Consider the following 17990-nt stretch of genomic DNA (forward strand, 5'->3'; position numbering starts at 1 on the left):
AACTGGCATGGCAGATACTCAGCCAGTATCAGCTGAGCCAATTATCGGTCTATCCCTAGTATGCATGTATATATCTATGTATTTATGTATCTGTGTTTATGTGTGCATGTATGTATTTTTGTGTATGTACCTTTCTTATTTTTATGCTATAAGGGGTGACTATTTCTAAACTTTGCTTCTGACCTCACCCTTTCGGTCACACGGGTACATTGTTGAGTTGTTTTGTTATGAGTTCTTGTTGTTGTTGATTTGTGTGCCAAATAAATAAATAAATTCATTCATTCATTCATTCATCCCAGTACTGGAAGTTTGACTGGCATGAAATCACAGTGGCTGGTATCACGCTCAACCAAAAGCACTGGACAACATTTCATACAGTTACAAAATCATGCATCTGTGTCTTCCGCATCAACGAAATCAAGCAGCACGTGCGCGCTGTGGGAAATGTGCGAGGAAAAGTCATGATGAAATCACTGATTTCCATTGCCCCCCCCAAATCCCCCCCTCTTGAGTTTTGGGAGGTTGGTAGAGTGGGAGGAAAGGGGAGTCAAGAGGGAGCAGGTTAGAAAAGGGGAGGAGTAAAAAGAGGGGGCGAGGGGGGGGGGGCACCATAGGAGGGATGTATGATAGTGAGAGCAGCTGAGACAGAAGCAGAGTGAACCAGAGGCGCTTCGGCAGCGAAGGAGCAGCTCTGCTCCCGGCTCTCCATCCCAGAGCTGAAGAAGACCGGGAGAAGCCAACAGCCCTGCCTCACCGGTGCGTCCCGGCATCCTCGGGGAGGTACGTTACCTCTCACTGCCTGCTAATCTTAGTCAGGACTTTAAAGCAGCAGCAGCAGCAGTGTGAATTTGTATGTGTGCAGACATCCTGCTTCCCAGCAGCAGGATGGAAAACCAGGATCTGATTTGTCAAAATGCCAGCAGATGTAGTTTCTTTGACGTGTGAAGACTGATGACATTTTTATGTTTCCAGCATTAGTGCTCACTGTCAGCGTGACCTGATTTAATAAAAGACAGTGAGGAGAGTTAATCACCTCGGAAACTTGGCAGTGATGTCTCCATCATTTCATTTTTTTTAACAGTTATATAATGTGCAGAGCAGAATACACATCACTAAAACTATGCTTATACTGTACTTCCAGGCATGTTTCATGCAGATCCAAACTTCCGCAATATTCCTGCAAACTTCGTTTTTTCCTATTTTGTACATTTACTCTACTACTATCTTTATCTGCAGCTGCATGTTTCCGTGAATGCACAGATTTACTGACATTTTGCAAATAATGCAAAACCTCCTTTGTGTCATCAACTCACACTGCAGATAACAGAGTGGGTCTGTGACCGAAGTATCCCCCCGGTCTGTCAAACACTCTCTTCATTAGTGCCATTAAGGACGGGGTAATGTTATCAGGCACACTGACCGTATCGATCTGCCGATCTGTTCCCAGCGGGGCAATAGTCCACACAAGCCGCCGCGCTTAATACTTCCTGCGGTCTTTATACAGCAGGAACCAGCCGAGAATCCCCTAACAGAGCGGGGAATTATTGAGTGGACTAGCGCAGGGATTGTCTTTGTGCAGATGTCATGATGTCATACTAACTGGACCTCAGTTTCTTTCTTTTGGAGTTGCACAGGAACAAACGCCTTCACGTCAGCGCACCTCCTCTCTGTCATTGTCATACTGCAACAAAGAACCAATTATAAATGTGAATTATTGTTGTAATCTGGTGATTCAGACCTCTAATTCCACACCAAAGCGTAGTTTAAACGAAGCCTTTTGTGCAAAAATTTAACACAGTACTACAGAAGATTGTGCTGCAATGTCAAATTCATTTTTGACAGATTAAAAAAATGTGAAAAACACATGTTGAAAATAAAGAAAATTGAGGCAACATATCACGTATAGTTAGTTTGGTTAGATTATAAAATTTTAATAAAAAATATCATGCACGCCTTTTCAAATTAAAAGTATGATTAATCTGTAGGTTTATAAACAAATACATAATTAAACAATGAATTGATTAACATGGTGTTCTAAAACATGCAAAAAAACAACATGTAAAGGTAAAATGTAGTCATACAATATATTTTATTTGGTTATTTTAAATGCTTAGCACTCTTTGCTGTAAATTATGACATTTAGAAGCTTTTCAAGAATACTGCAACCAATTTTTCTTATTTTTCAAATCACGCCTAAGATTTTTTTTTTTTTGCACATTTACATTGTCGTGATCGCAACAGTTCTATACTATATTACAGATTTTTTATGATCTAAAACTGTAAAACTGCTTTTTTTCTTGACACATATTTAATATGAGAATACCGGTACTGTGCAGAATTTATGACGAACCTGTTGACGGCACTGTAATGTATAATTCGTCGCTTCAGTCGACGCATAATCAATCATACTGTCGTTTTACAGATTTTGCATGCCGTTCTTCAAGTGGCTGTTGGTGTAACCAAGGACTGACACATGCATGCTGAAAAACCACCATTTTAGCATGCATTAGGTTACACACGACATAGCAGTTACAAGCATGAAGCACTTACCAGAGGCCAGATTGTAGTAAACTGTAAGTACACATTAGTAGATGTATTCATGCGCCCGTGGGCAGCATCTGTCTAAACTGTGGACATGTAGTGCATGCACGTATATGGAGATCAATGCAAGCAGCTGTTCTCGCTGCACTTCAAACGGTGCTCTGTTGTTGATGCAGCAAAGCTCCGACAGGTCTTGCGCAAGGGGATCAAAGGCTAATGAGACAGCCATCGTGCAAACGCACCCCACAGAACCATGAATATTGATATGGCTCAGGAGAGATGAAGGCAGGGTGTCCTCGCTCGCTCAATATCAGCGTGATAAAAAAAATAAAAAATAAAGAAGTGTATGTGTGTGTGTGTTGGGGGGAGGGGTGCACTGAAAAGAATCTGGCGGTTAAAACATCACCAGAATACATCAAGTCGGTCAGCTGATGTCAGGTCTAAATTTGATTTCAGGTTTTTGCTGTTTTTGTTTGAAATCCAGGAAATCAGAAAGAGGAATCAGCCTCTTTTATGAAGCTTGACGTGCAGTAACTCCACTATTTCTGCCCACAAGAAGATCTCACTTCAGTTCAACCCAATTTAATAAAATAGACATTCGTTTTTCCGCAACATGCGAGGTGTCACATGGTGTGGAAAATCGAATGTCCTTGGAAGTCTCCATTATTATACAAATAATGAATGTTTATGAGTTCAATGATACAAATATTTCATAAGGTGAAATAAAATATTCTTTCCATTGAAAGAATGTAAAAACATTAATTATTTGTTTTATATAGCGGCTAAAATAGATCCTTGACATTTGATATTATATTAATTTATAAACAACAGAAAATTTTAGTGTTCCACTAAAGTCCAACGCAAACTTTAAATAGGAGTCCAGATTGTGACATGTTGTCCAGTGTTGCTGTGCACTGACTTGAAAAAACAAACAAACAAACAAACAAACAAAAAAACACTTCTTGTAGTTCCTTAGTCCAGAAAAAAATCACGCCATCTTTTCAGCTTTTCATTCAAATTTTAATTAGAATGAAAAGCCAAATGTTAATTTGGCTCTTCATACCTCCATACGGCTTACAGCGGAGTGGATTTGTGTGTGTGTGTGTGTGTGTGTGTGTGTGTGTGTTTTAGATGAACTAGCACCGTCAATTAGCTTTTTCAAATCGTCGTCCGTCAGCAACACAAATGCTGCCATGTTTGTTTTAAAGCTAAGCGCCATCCCGCTAGTGTGAGCATGCGCGGGGGTGATGGTGGAAGTGTGCTCTTCTTTTCTTCTTCTTTCGGCTGCTCCTGTTCGGGATCGCCACAGCAGAAGCGTGCAATGGTACCAAATGTATGGAACCAAACTGCACTCTTAATGCAGCAATGGGATGAATAATCCATATCACATGACATACAAAGCACCAATCAAATGACAAGGATCCACTCAGCTATTATATCTTCTTTGTCTTCCGGCTGTTCCCGTTAGGGGTCGCCACAGCAGATCAATCGTTTCCATCTCACCCTGTCCTCTGTATCTTCCTCTGTCACACCAACCACCTGCATGTCCTCCCTCAGCACATCCATGAACCTCCTCTTTGGTCTCCCTCTTCTCCTCCTGCCTGGTGGCTCCATCCTCAGCATCCTTCTCCCTATATACCCTGGGTCCCTCCTCTGCACATGTCCAAACCATCTCAATCTCACCTCTCTGACTTTGTCTCCAAACCGTCCCACCTGAGCTGTCCCTCTGATATGTTCATTCCTAATCTTGTCCATTCTTGTCACTCCCAAAGAGAATCTCAACATCTTCAGCTCTGCCACCTCCAGCTCTGCCTCCTGTCTTTTTGTTAGTGCCACCGTCTCTAAACCATACAACATAGCTGGTCTCACTACTGTTTTGTAAACTTTCCCCTTCACTCTTGCTGATATTCTTCGGTCACAATCACTTCTGCCACCTTTCTCCACCCACTCCACCCTGCCTGCACTCTCTTCTTCACCTCTCTACCACACTCTCCATTACTTTGAACAGTTGACCCCAAATATTTAAACTCATCTACTTTCACCACTTCTACTCGTTGTAACTGCACGTAATTATTGTATGGCCTTGCCTTACAATATAAAGCGCCTTGGGGCAACTGTTTGTTGTGATTTGGCGCTATATAAATAAAATTGATTGATTGATTGATTGATTGATTCCACTGGGCTCCCTCTCATTCACACACATGTACTCAGTCTTGCTTCTACTGACTTTCATTCCCCTTCTCTCCAAAGCATATCTCTACTTCTCCAGACTAGACTCAACTTGCTCTCTACTCTCACTACAGATCACAATGTCATCTGCAAACATCATAGTCCATGGGGACTCCTGTCTGATCTCATCTGTCAACCTGTCCATCACCACGGCAAACAAGAAAGGACTCAGAGCTGATCCTTGGTGTAATCCCACCTCCACCTTGAATGAGTCTGTCATTCCGACTGAGCATCTCACCGCTGTCACACTATTCTTGTACATGTCCTGCACTACCCTAACATACTTCTCTGCCACTCCAGACTTCCTCATACAATGCCACAACTCTTCTCTTGGCACCCTATCATAAGCTTTTTCTAAGTCCACAAACACACAATGTAACTCTTTCTGTCCTTTTCTGTACTTTTCCAACAGTATTCTCAGAGCAAACATTGCATCTGTAGTGCTCTTTCTCGGCATGAAACCATATTGCTGCTCACAGATCTTCACCTGTTTTCTAAGCCTAGCTTCTACTACTCTTTCCCATAACTTCATGCTGTGGCTGATCAGCTTTATGCCTCTGTAGTTACTGCAGCTCTGCACATCACCCTTGTTCTTGAAAATAGGAACCAGCACACTTCGTCTCCACTCCTCAGGCATCCTCTCACTTTCCAAGATTTTATTAAACAATCTGGTTAGAAACTCTACTGCCATCTCTCCTAGACATTTCCATGCCTCCATTGGAATGTCATCTGGACCAACTGCCTTTCCACTCTTCATCGTCTTCATAGCAGCCCTCACTTCTTCCTTGCTAATCTCTTTTACTTCCTGATTTACTCTCACCACATCATCCAGCCTTTTCTCTCGCTCATTTTCTTTATTCATCAACTCTTCAAAATATTCCCTCCACCTTCTCAGCACACACTCCTCACTTGTCAGCACATTACCATGTGCATCTTTTACCACCCTAACCTGCTGCATATCCTTTCCAGCTCTGTCCCTTTGTCTGGCCAATCGGTACAAGTCCTTTTCTCCTTCCTTACTATTCAACTTCTTGTACAGCTCGCAATATGCCTTTTCCTTTGCTTTTGCCACTTCTCTTCTCGCCTTACGCCGCATCTCCTTGTACTCCTGTCTACTTTCTTCATCTCTCCGACTATCCCAAAACTTTTTCACCAACCTCTTTCTCCTTATGCTTTCCTGGACATCTTCATTCCACCACCAAGTCTCCTTGTCTTCCTTCCACTGTCCAGATGTCATACCCAGTACTGTCCTAGCTGTCTCCCTCACCACATCTGCAGTACTTTTCCAGTTGTCCAAAACTGCTTCCCCTCCAACTAGTGCTTCTCTCACCTGCTCGCTAAATTTCACACAACAGTCTTCCTCCTTCAGCTTCCACCATCTGATCCTTTGTTGAGCTCTCACTCTCTTCTTCTTCTTTACCTCTAAAGTCATCCTACAAACAACCATCCTATGCTGTCTAGTGACACTCTCTCCTGCTACCACCTTACAGTCTGTGATTTATTTTAGCTTGCATCTCCTATAAAGAATGTAGTCCACTTGTGTGCACCTTCCTCCACTCTTATATGTTACCCTGTGCTCCTCCCTTTTCTTAAAGTAGGTATTCACCACAGCCATTTCCATCCTTTTTGCAAAATCAACTACCATCTGTCCTTCCCCATTCCTATCCTTGATACCATATCTACCCATTACTTCCTCATCACCTCTGTTCCCTTCACCAACATGCCCATTGAAGTCCGCTCCTATCACCACTCTTTCATGCTTGGGCACACTCTCCACCACCTCATCTAACACACTCCAGAAATCTTCTTTCTCTTTCATCTCACAACCTACCCGTGGGGCATATGCACTGATGATATTCATCATCACCCCTTCAATTTCCAACTTCACACTCATCACCCTGTCAGACACTCGCTTAACCTCCAACACACTTTTAACATATTCTTCCTTTAAAATGACCCCAACACCATTTCTCTTCCTGTCCTCACCATGGTACAACAACTTGTACCCACCGCCGATGCTCCTGCTCTTACTTCCCTTCCACTTGGTCTCTTGCACACACAATATGTCTACCTTTCTCCTCTCCATCATATCAGCCAGCTCTCTCCCTTTACCAGTCATACTACCAACATTCAAAGTCCCCACTCTCATTTCCACCCTTTTAGTTTTCTTCTTCTCCCGCTGTTCGTGGCAACGTTTTCCTCCTCTTCTTCGTCGTCTTCGCCCAGCAGTAGCCCAATTTCCACCGGCACCCTGTTGGGCAATAGCACCGGTGGCGGACGTTGTTAACCCGGGCCGCGACCGATCCGGTATGGGAATTCGATTCTGAGTCTGCATAGTTGGGTTGGCTTGTTTTACACCGGATGCCCTTCCTGATGCAACCCTCCTCATTTATCCGGGCTTGGGACCGGCACTCAGAATGTACTGGCTGCACACCCCATGTGGCTGAGTTCCACTCAGCTGTTATATAAAAAGTTATAATCATAGTACCCCCAACTCTTTAATACTATTTGCATGCATGTATTATAGTTGTATAAATCTTTTGTGATGAAACACTTTCAGTAACAAACTGGTCAACCTCTGTAGATGTAAGACAAATATAATGTATTACAAAAAAACAAAAGTCCAATTATCTCTCATTAAAGAAGTCGTATTACGATTATTTTCCTTCATGCACATGTTGATATGGAGCATTACCACTGTGTGTAGTTTCCAAACGGTTTAGGAGGAGTTGCCTTTATGAGGTCAAGATCATGTGAGAACTTCAGTTATCTCCTCTTTAAGATGTTGGACCAGAATCGTATTCCGTCATGCACATCTTCATGTGGTGTGCTGACATTGTGTGAAGTGCCAGTGAAATCCATCAAACGGTTTAGGAGGAGTTGGACTTACAATTTTCATTTATAGACTGATAGACTGATGGATGATGGGATACCTATACCCCCCCCCCCCCCAATTTTGTCTGTGGAAGGTATAAATAGGGTACTTTATGATTCAGTAGCCAATGAAGTGACTATTGGTATAATATGATCAAATTTGTAAGTCTTATTAGACTTCTTGCAGCAGCATTTTGAACCATTTGAAGAATTTTAGAGCCAGTGCATGGCAGGGCAAAGAATAAAACACCTCATAAATCACTTCTTGATGAAATAAAAGGCATCAGAGGGCTGATATATACTCGGCGTGCTCTGCACACCGCAATATAAATGTGCAAGTAAATATACATATCTGTAATGGTGTTTTTGAGTATATATGACTTCATCATATGACTTCTGTGTGACTTCATTCATAACAATCAATCACAAATACTTTCCTGAAAAAAAGAAGCTGTTTTTCAGACCATGTTTTCCTTGATCATAAGTTTTGACCAAACTACTCCAAAATCTAATCACGTCTAGATATCGATCTGAGTAATATTCCCACCAAGTTTTCAGGAAATCCATCCAGCTTTCTTTGATTCATCTTGTCCACAGATACACACACACACACACACACACACACACACCAGAGAAAATAACACCCTTCCCACTACTTCACCAATGCGCAGGGTCACAAAATAAATGAATCATTACCTTTGATCTTTGCTATCTTTGTCATTTTACACAACTGGAAGAAGCATTCCTCGCAGATCAAAAGACTAGGTGCAGTCAAAAATCACACCAGCATTTTTAGGTTTTATGTTTTCATGAATCATACAGGAATCATGCAAAAGCAATGAGCCAATGAACCATTATCTCATTCATTTCAGTCAGAGGTAGGATCCAATTTTTCAGTACAGCCAGACAATCACATGTATTCATAATATTTGTATTCATTACTAGTCATATAGAGCTGAGTATTATCAGCATAACATGGAAATATTAACTCATACCTACGGTATGTGTGATCTGACCTAGAGGTAGTATTTAAAGAGAAAATGATAAGGGGCCTACAACACGCCCTTTGGGTATGTCACGATCACTGAATAAAAATGAGAACAATGGCTTATTCTACCAAAGATATAAGTGGAATCTTTAAAGGTCTAGGCCAGGATCCAGCCAATGTGGACTGAGCCTACCTGATATAAAATTTATAAGTTAATTAGTAGTAGTTTTCAACAACATCAGACGCACAGAACCTTACCTTACCAAGTGCAAGGTGACGGTAATACATGAACATATTTATATATTACTAGAGTGCAGTAGATCCAAAATAAGTAGGGCTGTAACGATGAACTGATATGAGCTGAACTTGATTAGTAAGCAACTGCAATGATGAACAGACCCCTGAATCAGTTTAAATATGTGAAACCATTTCTCAACATTGCACCCAGTGAATCAAAACTTCACACATTCTCAAGAAATATTGGTTTCAAAATGCAAAACATGGAGAACCACACCCTACTTCTTCCAGATCAGGCTCAAAGCTTCTCAGTCGCTCCTTGTAATACTGTGAAACCAATTTACAACAAGAAATTTCTGCTATGCTATTTCTGCTATGCTAAGAATAGCTGGATTCTTCTTCCAGGCTTCTTCTATTATGTGCTTTCTGCTATTGTATTGCTATGGGGAGCTACGACCACTACCTTTGCCCCCCCCCCAGGACTAAACCAAACCAACTTTTTTAGGTTCCTTAGATGACCCCAAAACACAATCAGGATGTTCCCAAAAATAAAAACTGGCCTCAAGCCAGTTATCCAAAATGGCTGCCAATTTTTTTTTTCTTCACTAAAACACCAATGATTTCTGTCATTATTAAGTCTATTGTTTGTTCATATTATGTATTTTAATGATGAGTGCTATTTCTACCTGGTTCTTTTATGTAAAATTCTGCCCCTTACCAAAAACCAAACCACTGTATTCCTCATTTTGAGTTTATTCAAGGTCATGTTAGAAACCAGGCCTGGGACCCTCACAGACAGTGTCCATCTTGTGAAAAAGCACATGAAGTAACTTGTACAACACTTTTATACAATGTGGGTGTGGTTTAGTCTCACATTTCTAATGTTACTGGCTCTCACCAACAGGGGGTGGTCTCCCCTGAACACATGATAGAGTAAAACTTAACATATCTCTCAGAACTTCCAAACAAATAACACAAATACTTAATAGCTAACATAAAACAAAGAATGAGCACAGATATTATCTAACAATAAGGGTCTATTGGCGGCCATTTTGGACACCATTTTGAATCTTAAATCCATGAATGAATTTAGTTTAGGCACAAATGAGTTTGCTGTGACCTGCAATGGTCTTCCCATTGAATCTCTGTGATATTTAAGTTGTTTATATGTTGTGTAAAGGTGTTTTAGTGGGGGGGGGGAGCCTGTTTTGGCGGCCATCTTGGATAAATGGCTTGAGGCCAGTTTTTATTTTTGGTAACATCCTGATTGTGTTTTGGGATCATCTAAGGAACCTACAACAGTTGGTTTGGTTTAGTCCTGGGGGGTGCAAAGGTAGTGGTCGTAGCTCCCCTAGTATATGTGGTGCTGCCCTCAGTGGTGAACAAACGCTGAGCAGAGGCAGTGCCAATTTGCTACACCACACTAGTAAAAACCTGAATAAGGCCGCTGGTCTTTCATTAAATATGTATTTGAAGGTAAACAATACCACTTTTACCTTATTCTAATCCTGGAAAATAAATATCTACATTAAACATATCAGACAGAATTGTACTGCACCAAATCAAATCACTCCACAATATAAACTATTGTCACTGAATCATATTATATCATAGGAAGAGAGGCACACCCCTAAAAATAAGACATAATTCAATACACTCAAAGTGAATTTTGTACAACCCTCCAAATAGTGACACAAAAATACACATTGGCTGTCCTTACTGTGTTTTCCTTTGTAGCTAAAAGCAATCATAGGGATGAAATCCACTTCCAAGTATCCCCACTGGCCCACTTTCAAAAGCAACCACCTTCTCAGCAATCTCGACTGCAGTGGGTGACCAAAGCACACTGATTATGTTCCCTAAAAATAGATACACAGTGGATCTGGAACAATAGGTGTCTTATTCGATGTCCAATTTCTGCTGCGCCATATATTGGTGATTCGACGACTGCCTGCCAGCGGTCAGCCACTAGAAGATGGGTAAAAAATAAAAAAAACCCATTGTATTTCTTACCTCGGGGTAGTTGTATTGTGTTGTCAAGTGTTACCCTCTTGAATGTCACTTGTTTGTTCCTCACGGTGGTCGGCAGCATTACGACATGTTAAAATTAGCTCTCTGTCTGGCATTATTCACACTGACAAGCCTGCCCTCCCAGCTCCGTTTGTTAAAAAAACAACAACAACAACAACAAGTAGAACAAGCTAAAGGTGACATTTAGGATTCCGATGCTGTCAGCGTGCCATAGATCGGGCTGAAGGTAAATAACGGCGTGAAATGCTTTTTCTGGGTGGTATTTCTTTCCTGTCAGTGCCAGGCAACCTATTGCTGCTGTCAACAGGCAGGCAAATTGTCACTGGAAGGAGGACAAGTACGGCGGCGGGCGGGCGGCGGGGGGAGGGATGGAGGGAGGGAAGGGAGAGACGGATGCTGCAGGGAGGCCGTCTCCTGTACGTGGGCGAATGTGCCTCCATCTTGACTCGGGCTCGTAAATCATGCCTCCCCTCCGGGGCCTATCTTCCATTCTCAGACCTTCACAACAGCTTGTTCCTCGGCCTGTGACGAAAGGAGCTGTTGTCACTGCAGCTATCGATTGCGGCGGGATGAGTTTGTCGGACCGGGAGATTTCACCCATCTGAGCGTGGTCACTGAAGTGTCTCCTCCCGTGTCAGTCTGCGGGCTACACATCACCGAATAATATGTCCCAAAATGACTCTTCGCAAACTGCTTGAAGGATAAATTATGATTGGAGGGAGAGTTCTAATTATACTGATTCACAGCCTTTAATGACTTGCATCATTCACCCATTGCATTCTGGGATTGTCAACATATAAAATCCGATTGCAGGATATTTAGCAGATTAATTGCTTAAACGCCTATTCAACCAGCTTCTTTCAGTACAGCCCGGTCCATAAGTATTTGGACAGTGGGAATCCATTAAATTGGTGAAACCGTCAAGATGTGCTTGTAATGTGGACTTTCAGCTTTAATTCAAGGGGCTTGTCAAAAATATGAAGGAATTAAAACAATTTCTACGTGCTTTCAGAGGCCTTAGATATTTGACAAAATAAATACAAGTATTTCTGATACAAATTATCAGGTTTACAGTTTTCCTTCAGCAAGTCAGGGGATGGATACATGAAAATTCAGTAAGGTATATCTTCTATTATACATTCTAATTCTAAGGTAGAACTCTACTAATGTATACTAAAGTATATCTAAAAAAGAAGAATACAGCCACTTAGGTGCCTGGTCTTGAGAACGAGGGAACATGAACATGTCCAAGTTACTGAATATGTTTTGGACTTCATTTACATCGTTCAGACAGAAATATAAAGAGTACGAATAGTAAATCTGTCTGGAGTTGGCAACGCTCAAAAACCGAGCGACTGTGCAAGAACGAGCCAAGTGAGGAAAGCCACCAAGACACAAACAATTCTGATGGAGTTATAGACTTCCATGGCTGATACACAGTGCAACTTTTGTCCATTGCAACACCAGTCGCAGCTACATGGTACTGAGGAATAGAGAAGACTTTTTGCCTCTACTGGTGGTTGGCTCTCACTGCGGTATTGTATCACTTCCTGTTCCGGAGCACAGCGGTGTTTTTCTGTATCTGTTAGCTGTTTAATCTGCGCAGTTAGATTGATCTAGTTATCTAGATTACAATTTGTTTCCCAGTGTAATCTTTACGTGCCTTAACTAAAGCACTCCTTCTGCTGAATCACCTCTAAATTATTTACACATTATTCACTTTGCGTGTTTTTAGGAATCCGCTAGCTTAGCGTAGCTACTAGCTCTTAGCCGATTTAGCATGGCGGCTTCTCCTGTCTCTCCCGCACTTTTCTGCTCTGGGTGTGAAATGTTTAGTTATTCCTCGGCCTCCTTTAGCAGTAACGGTACTTGTAATAAGTGTAGCTTATTCGTAGCTTTGGAGGCCAGGCTGGGCGAATTGGAGACTCGGCTCCGCACCGTGGAAAATTCTACAGCTAGCCAGGCCCCTGTAGTCGGTGCGGACCAAAGTAGCTTAGCCGCCGTTAGTTACCCCCTGGCAGATCCCGAGCAGCCGGGAAAGCAGGCTGACTGGGTGATTGTGAGGAGGAAGCGTAGCCCTAAACAGAAGCCCCGTGTACACCGCCAACCCGTTCACATCTCTAACCGTTTTTCCCCACTCGACGACACACCCGCCGAGGATCAAACTCTGGTTATTGGCGACTCTGTTTTGCGAAATGTGAAGTTAGCGACACCAGCAACCATAGTCAATTGTCTTCCGGGGGCCAGAGCAGGTGACATTGAAGGAAATTTGAAACTGCTGGCTAAGGCTAAGCGTAAATTTGGTAAGATTGTAATTCACGTCTGCAGTAATGACACCCGGTTACGCCAATCGGAGGTCACTAAAATTAACATTAAATCGGTGTGTAACTTTGCAAAAACAATGTCGGACTCTGTAGTTTTCTCTGGGCCCCTCCCCAATCAGACCGGGAGTGACATGTTTAGCCGCATGTTCTCCTTGAATTGCTGGCTGTCTGAGTGGTGTCCAAAAAATGAGGTGGGCTTCATAGATAATTGGCAAAGCTTCTGGGGAAAACCTGGTCTTGTTAGGAGAGACGGCATCCATCCCACTTTGGATGGAGCAGCTCTCATTTCTAGAAATCTGGCCAATTTTCTTAAATCCTCCAAACCGTGACTATCCAGGGTTGGGACCAGGAAGCAGAGTTGTAGTCTTACACACCTCTCTGCAGCTTCTCTCCCCCTGCCATCCCCTCATTACCCCATCCCCGTAGAGACGGTGCCTGCTCCCAGACTACCAATAACCAGCAAAAATCTATTTAAGCATAAAAATTCAAAAAGAAAAAATAATATAGCACCTTCAACTGCACCACAGACTAAAACAGTTAAATGTGGTCTATTAAACATTAGGTCTCTCTCTTCTAAGTCCCTGTTGGTAAATGATATAATAATTGATCAACATATTGATGTATTCTGCCTTACAGAAACCTGGTTACAGCAGGATGAATATGTTAGTTTAAATGAGTCAACACCCCCGAGTCACACTAACTGTCAGAATGCTCGTAGCACGGGCCGAGGCAGAGGATTAGCAGCAATCTTCCATTCCAGCTTATTAATTAATCAAAAACCCAGACAGAGCTTTAATTCATTTGAAAGCTTGACTCTTAGTCTTGTCCATCCAAATTGGAAGTCCCAAAAACCAGTTTTATTTGTTATTATCTATCGTCCACCTGGTCGTTACTGTGAGTTTCTCTGTGAATTTTCAGACCTTTTGTCTGACTTAGTGCTTAGCTCAGATAAGATAATTATAGTGGGCGATTTTAACATCCACACAGATGCTGAGAATGACAGCCTCAACACTGCATTTAATCTATTATTAGACTCTATTGGCTTTGCTCAAAAAGTAAATGAGTCCACCCACCACTTTAATCATATCTTAGATCTTGTTCTGACTTATGGTATGGAAATAGAAGACTTAACAGTATTCCCTGAAAACTCCCTTCTGTCTGATCATTTCTTAATAACATTTACATTTACTCTGATGGACTACCCAGCAGTGGGGAATAAGTTTCATTACACTAGAAGTCTTTCAGAAAGTGCTGTAACTAGGTTTAAGGATATGATTCCTTCTTTATGTTCTCTAATGCCATATACCAACACAGTGCAGAGTAGCTACCTAAACTCTGTAAGTGAGATAGAGTATCTCGTCAATAGTTTTACATCCTCATTGAAGACAACTTTGGATGCTGTAGCTCCTCTAAAAAAGAGAGCTTTAAATCAGAAGTGCCTGACTCCGTGGTATAACTCACAAACTCGTAGCTTAAAGCAGATAACCCGTAAGTTGGAGAGGAAATGGCGTCTCACTAATTTAGAAGATCTTCACTTAGCCTGGAAAAAGAGTCTGTTGCGCTATAAAAAAAGCCCTCTGTAAAGCTAGGACATCTTTCTACTCATCACTAATTGAAGAAAATAAGAACAACCCCAGGTTTCTTTTCAGCACTGTAGCCAGGCTGACAAAGAGTCAGAGCTCTATTGAGCTGAGTATTCCATTAACTTTAACTAGTAATGACTTCATGACTTTCTTTGCTAACAAAATTTTAACTATTAGAGAAAAAATTACTCATAACCATCCCAAAGACGTATCGTTATCTTTGGCTGCTTTCAGTGATGCCGGTATTTGGTTAGACTCTTTCTCTCCGATTGTTCTGTCTGAGTTATTTTCATTAGTTACTTCATCCAAACCATCAACATGTTTATTAGACCCCATTCCTGCCAGGCTGCTCAAGGAAGCCCTACCATTATTTAATGCTTCGATCTTAAATATGATCAATCTATCTTTGTTAGTTGGCTATGTACCACAGGCTTTTAAGGTGGCAGTAATTAAACCATTACTTAAAAAGCCATCACTTGACCCAGCTATCTTAGCTAATTATAGGCCACTCTCCAACCTTCCTTTTCTCTCAAAAATTCTTGAAAGGGTAGTTGTAAAACAGCTAACTGATCATCTGCAGAGGAATGGTCTATTTGAAGAGTTTCAGTCAGGTTTTAGAATTCATCATAGTACAGAAACAGCATTAGTGAAGGTTACAAATGATCTTCTTATGGCCTCGGACAGTGGACTCATCTCTGTGCTTGTTCTGTTAGAGCTCAGTGCTGCTTTTGATACTGTTGACCATAAAATTTTATTACAGAGATTAGAGCATGCCATAGGTATTAAAGGCACTGCGCTGCGGTGGTTTGAATCATATTTGTCTAATAGATTACAATTTGTTCATGTAAATGGGGAATCTTCTTCACAGACTAAAGTTAATTATGGAGTTCCACAAGGTTCTGTGCTAGGACCAATTTTATTCACTTTATACATGCTTCCCTTAGGCAGTATTATTAGACGGTATTGCTTAAATTTTCATTGTTACGCAGATGATACCCAGCTTTATCTATCCATGAAGCCAGAGGACACACACCAATTAGCTAAACTGCAGGATTGTCTTACAGACATAAAGACATGGATGACCTCTAATTTCCTGCTTTTAAACTCAGATAAAACTGAAGTTATTGTACTTGGCCCCACAAATCTTAGAAACATGGTGTCTAACCAGATCCTTACTCTGGATGGCATTACCCTGACCTCTAGTAATACTGTGAGAAATCTTGGAGTCATTTTTGATCAGGATATGTCATTCAAAGCGCATATTAAACAAATATGTAGGACTGCTTTTTTGCATTTACGCAATATCTCTAAAATCAGAAAGGTCTTGTCTCAGAGTGATGCTGAAAAATTAATTCATGCATTTATTTCCTCTAGGCTGGACTATTGTAATTCATTATTATCAGGTTGTCCTAAAAGTTCCCTAAAAAGCCTTCAGTTAATTCAAAATGCTGCGGCTAGAGTACTGACGGGGACTAGAAGGAGAGAGCATATCTCACCCATATTGGCCTCTCTTCATTGGCTTCCTGTTAATTCTAGAACAGAATTTAAAATTCTTCTTCTTACTTATAAGGTTTTGAATAATCAGGTCCCATCTTATCTTAGGGACCTCGTAGTACCATATCACCCCAATAGAGCGCTTCGCTCTCAGACTGCAGGCTTACTTGTAGTTCCTAGGGTTTGTAAGAGTAGAATGGGAGGCAGAGCCTTCAGCTTTCAGGCTCCTCTCCTGTGGAACCAGCTCCCAATTCAGATCAGGGAGACAGACACCCTCTCTACTTTTAAGATTAGGCTTAAAACTTTCCTTTTTGCTAAAGCTTATAGTTAGGGCTGGATCAGGTGACCCTGAACCATCCCTTAGTTATGCTGCTATAGACGTAGACTGCTGGGGGGTTCCCATGATGCACTGTTTCTTTCTCTTTTTGCTCTGTATGCACCACTCTGCATTTAATCATTAGTGATCGATCTCTGCTCCCCTCCACAGCATGTCTTTTTCCTGGTTCTCTCCCTCAGCCCCAACCAGTCCCAGCAGAAGACTGCCCCTCCCTGAGCCTGGTTCTGCTGGAGGTTTCTTCCTGTTAAAAGGGAGTTTTTCCTTCTCACTGTAGCCAAGTGCTTGCTCACAGGGGGTCGTTTTGACCGTTGGGGTTTTACATAATTATTGTATGGCCTTGCCTTACAATATAAAGCGCCTTGGGGCAACTGTTTGTTGTGATTTGGTGCTATATAAAAAAAATTGATTGATTGATTGATTGATTGATATGAATTCCACCCTTGGTTGTCCCACGTGCCTTCTGGCAAACTATAGCTAAAGTTTCACAGTTGCTTTTTGTTAAATCATTCTCTGTGCCAGTTCACCATGGGGGTATCAAATTGGTGATACTACAGACAAAAGTTACATTATGCATAGCTGCACTATGCTTGTCATGAGTGTCTTGGTGGCTTCCCTCACTAATCCCCTTCTTGCATGGCCACTCAGTTTTTAAAAACTGCCTATTCCCCACAGATTTAACACAGACGAATATATTGTTTCGTCTCTTAAAATTGAAGGACTGCATATACAAATGACTATAATTCCTAAATGATTAATGTGATATTTTTCAACCCCTTGACTTAAAGCTGAACGTCTACAAAATAAGCACATCTCAAGTGTTTCATTTCAGCTCCATTGTGGTGGTGTACAGAGACAAACTCACAAAAATGGTGTGATATCATGTCTCTACAAGATGAGCCATTTCAGTGCCTGTTAGTTTAAATAGAAAGTATCTGGCACTTAGCCACGCCCCTTCTCAGAAACTAGGAGGAGCAGAAGCAATGTCGTGGCTGAAAAACTCATCTCTCTCTCTCGTAGCGCAGACTGGATCAGCGGGCGCATTGGTAGTTAAGATAAGGATGGTTGTGACATAGGTCACAGAAGTCTGAAACAAGCTGTTGCAGAAATAAATTTAGCTTATAAGAGAGTGTTACAAAATGTAAACGTGTCAGAGAATCGAGAATTGGCGAGAATACCGACTATATTGAAATGTCAAAGATAAACAGAAACAGTTTTTGCACAGTATGGCCCCTTTAAATTTAACAGCTGATAAAAATGATTTGTAGTTTAATGTATGTAGACATGTTGTTTACACCGGAGATTATGTTCAAACAGCGTGAACATGAAGATAAGGAATAATTGCCTTTCTTTAT

At 41.5% G+C, this 17990-nt stretch overlaps 1 long non-coding RNA gene across 1 annotated transcript in view; it reads left to right on the plus strand.

The window, feature by feature from the left end:
• The first annotated feature begins 582 nt into the window (after window positions 1-582).
• The window catches only part of LOC117504142, a 110762-nt gene continuing 93354 nt past the window's right edge, over window positions 583-17990 (plus strand). Inside the window, exon 1 of the long non-coding RNA XR_004558731.1 lies at window positions 583-780. This is a non-coding gene — a long non-coding RNA (uncharacterized LOC117504142). The remainder of the gene's footprint in view (window positions 781-17990) is intronic.

The sequence above is a fragment of the Thalassophryne amazonica genome, chromosome 22 (genome assembly GCF_902500255.1).
Source record: "Thalassophryne amazonica chromosome 22, fThaAma1.1, whole genome shotgun sequence".
Lineage (NCBI taxonomy): Eukaryota > Metazoa > Chordata > Actinopteri > Batrachoidiformes > Batrachoididae > Thalassophryne > Thalassophryne amazonica.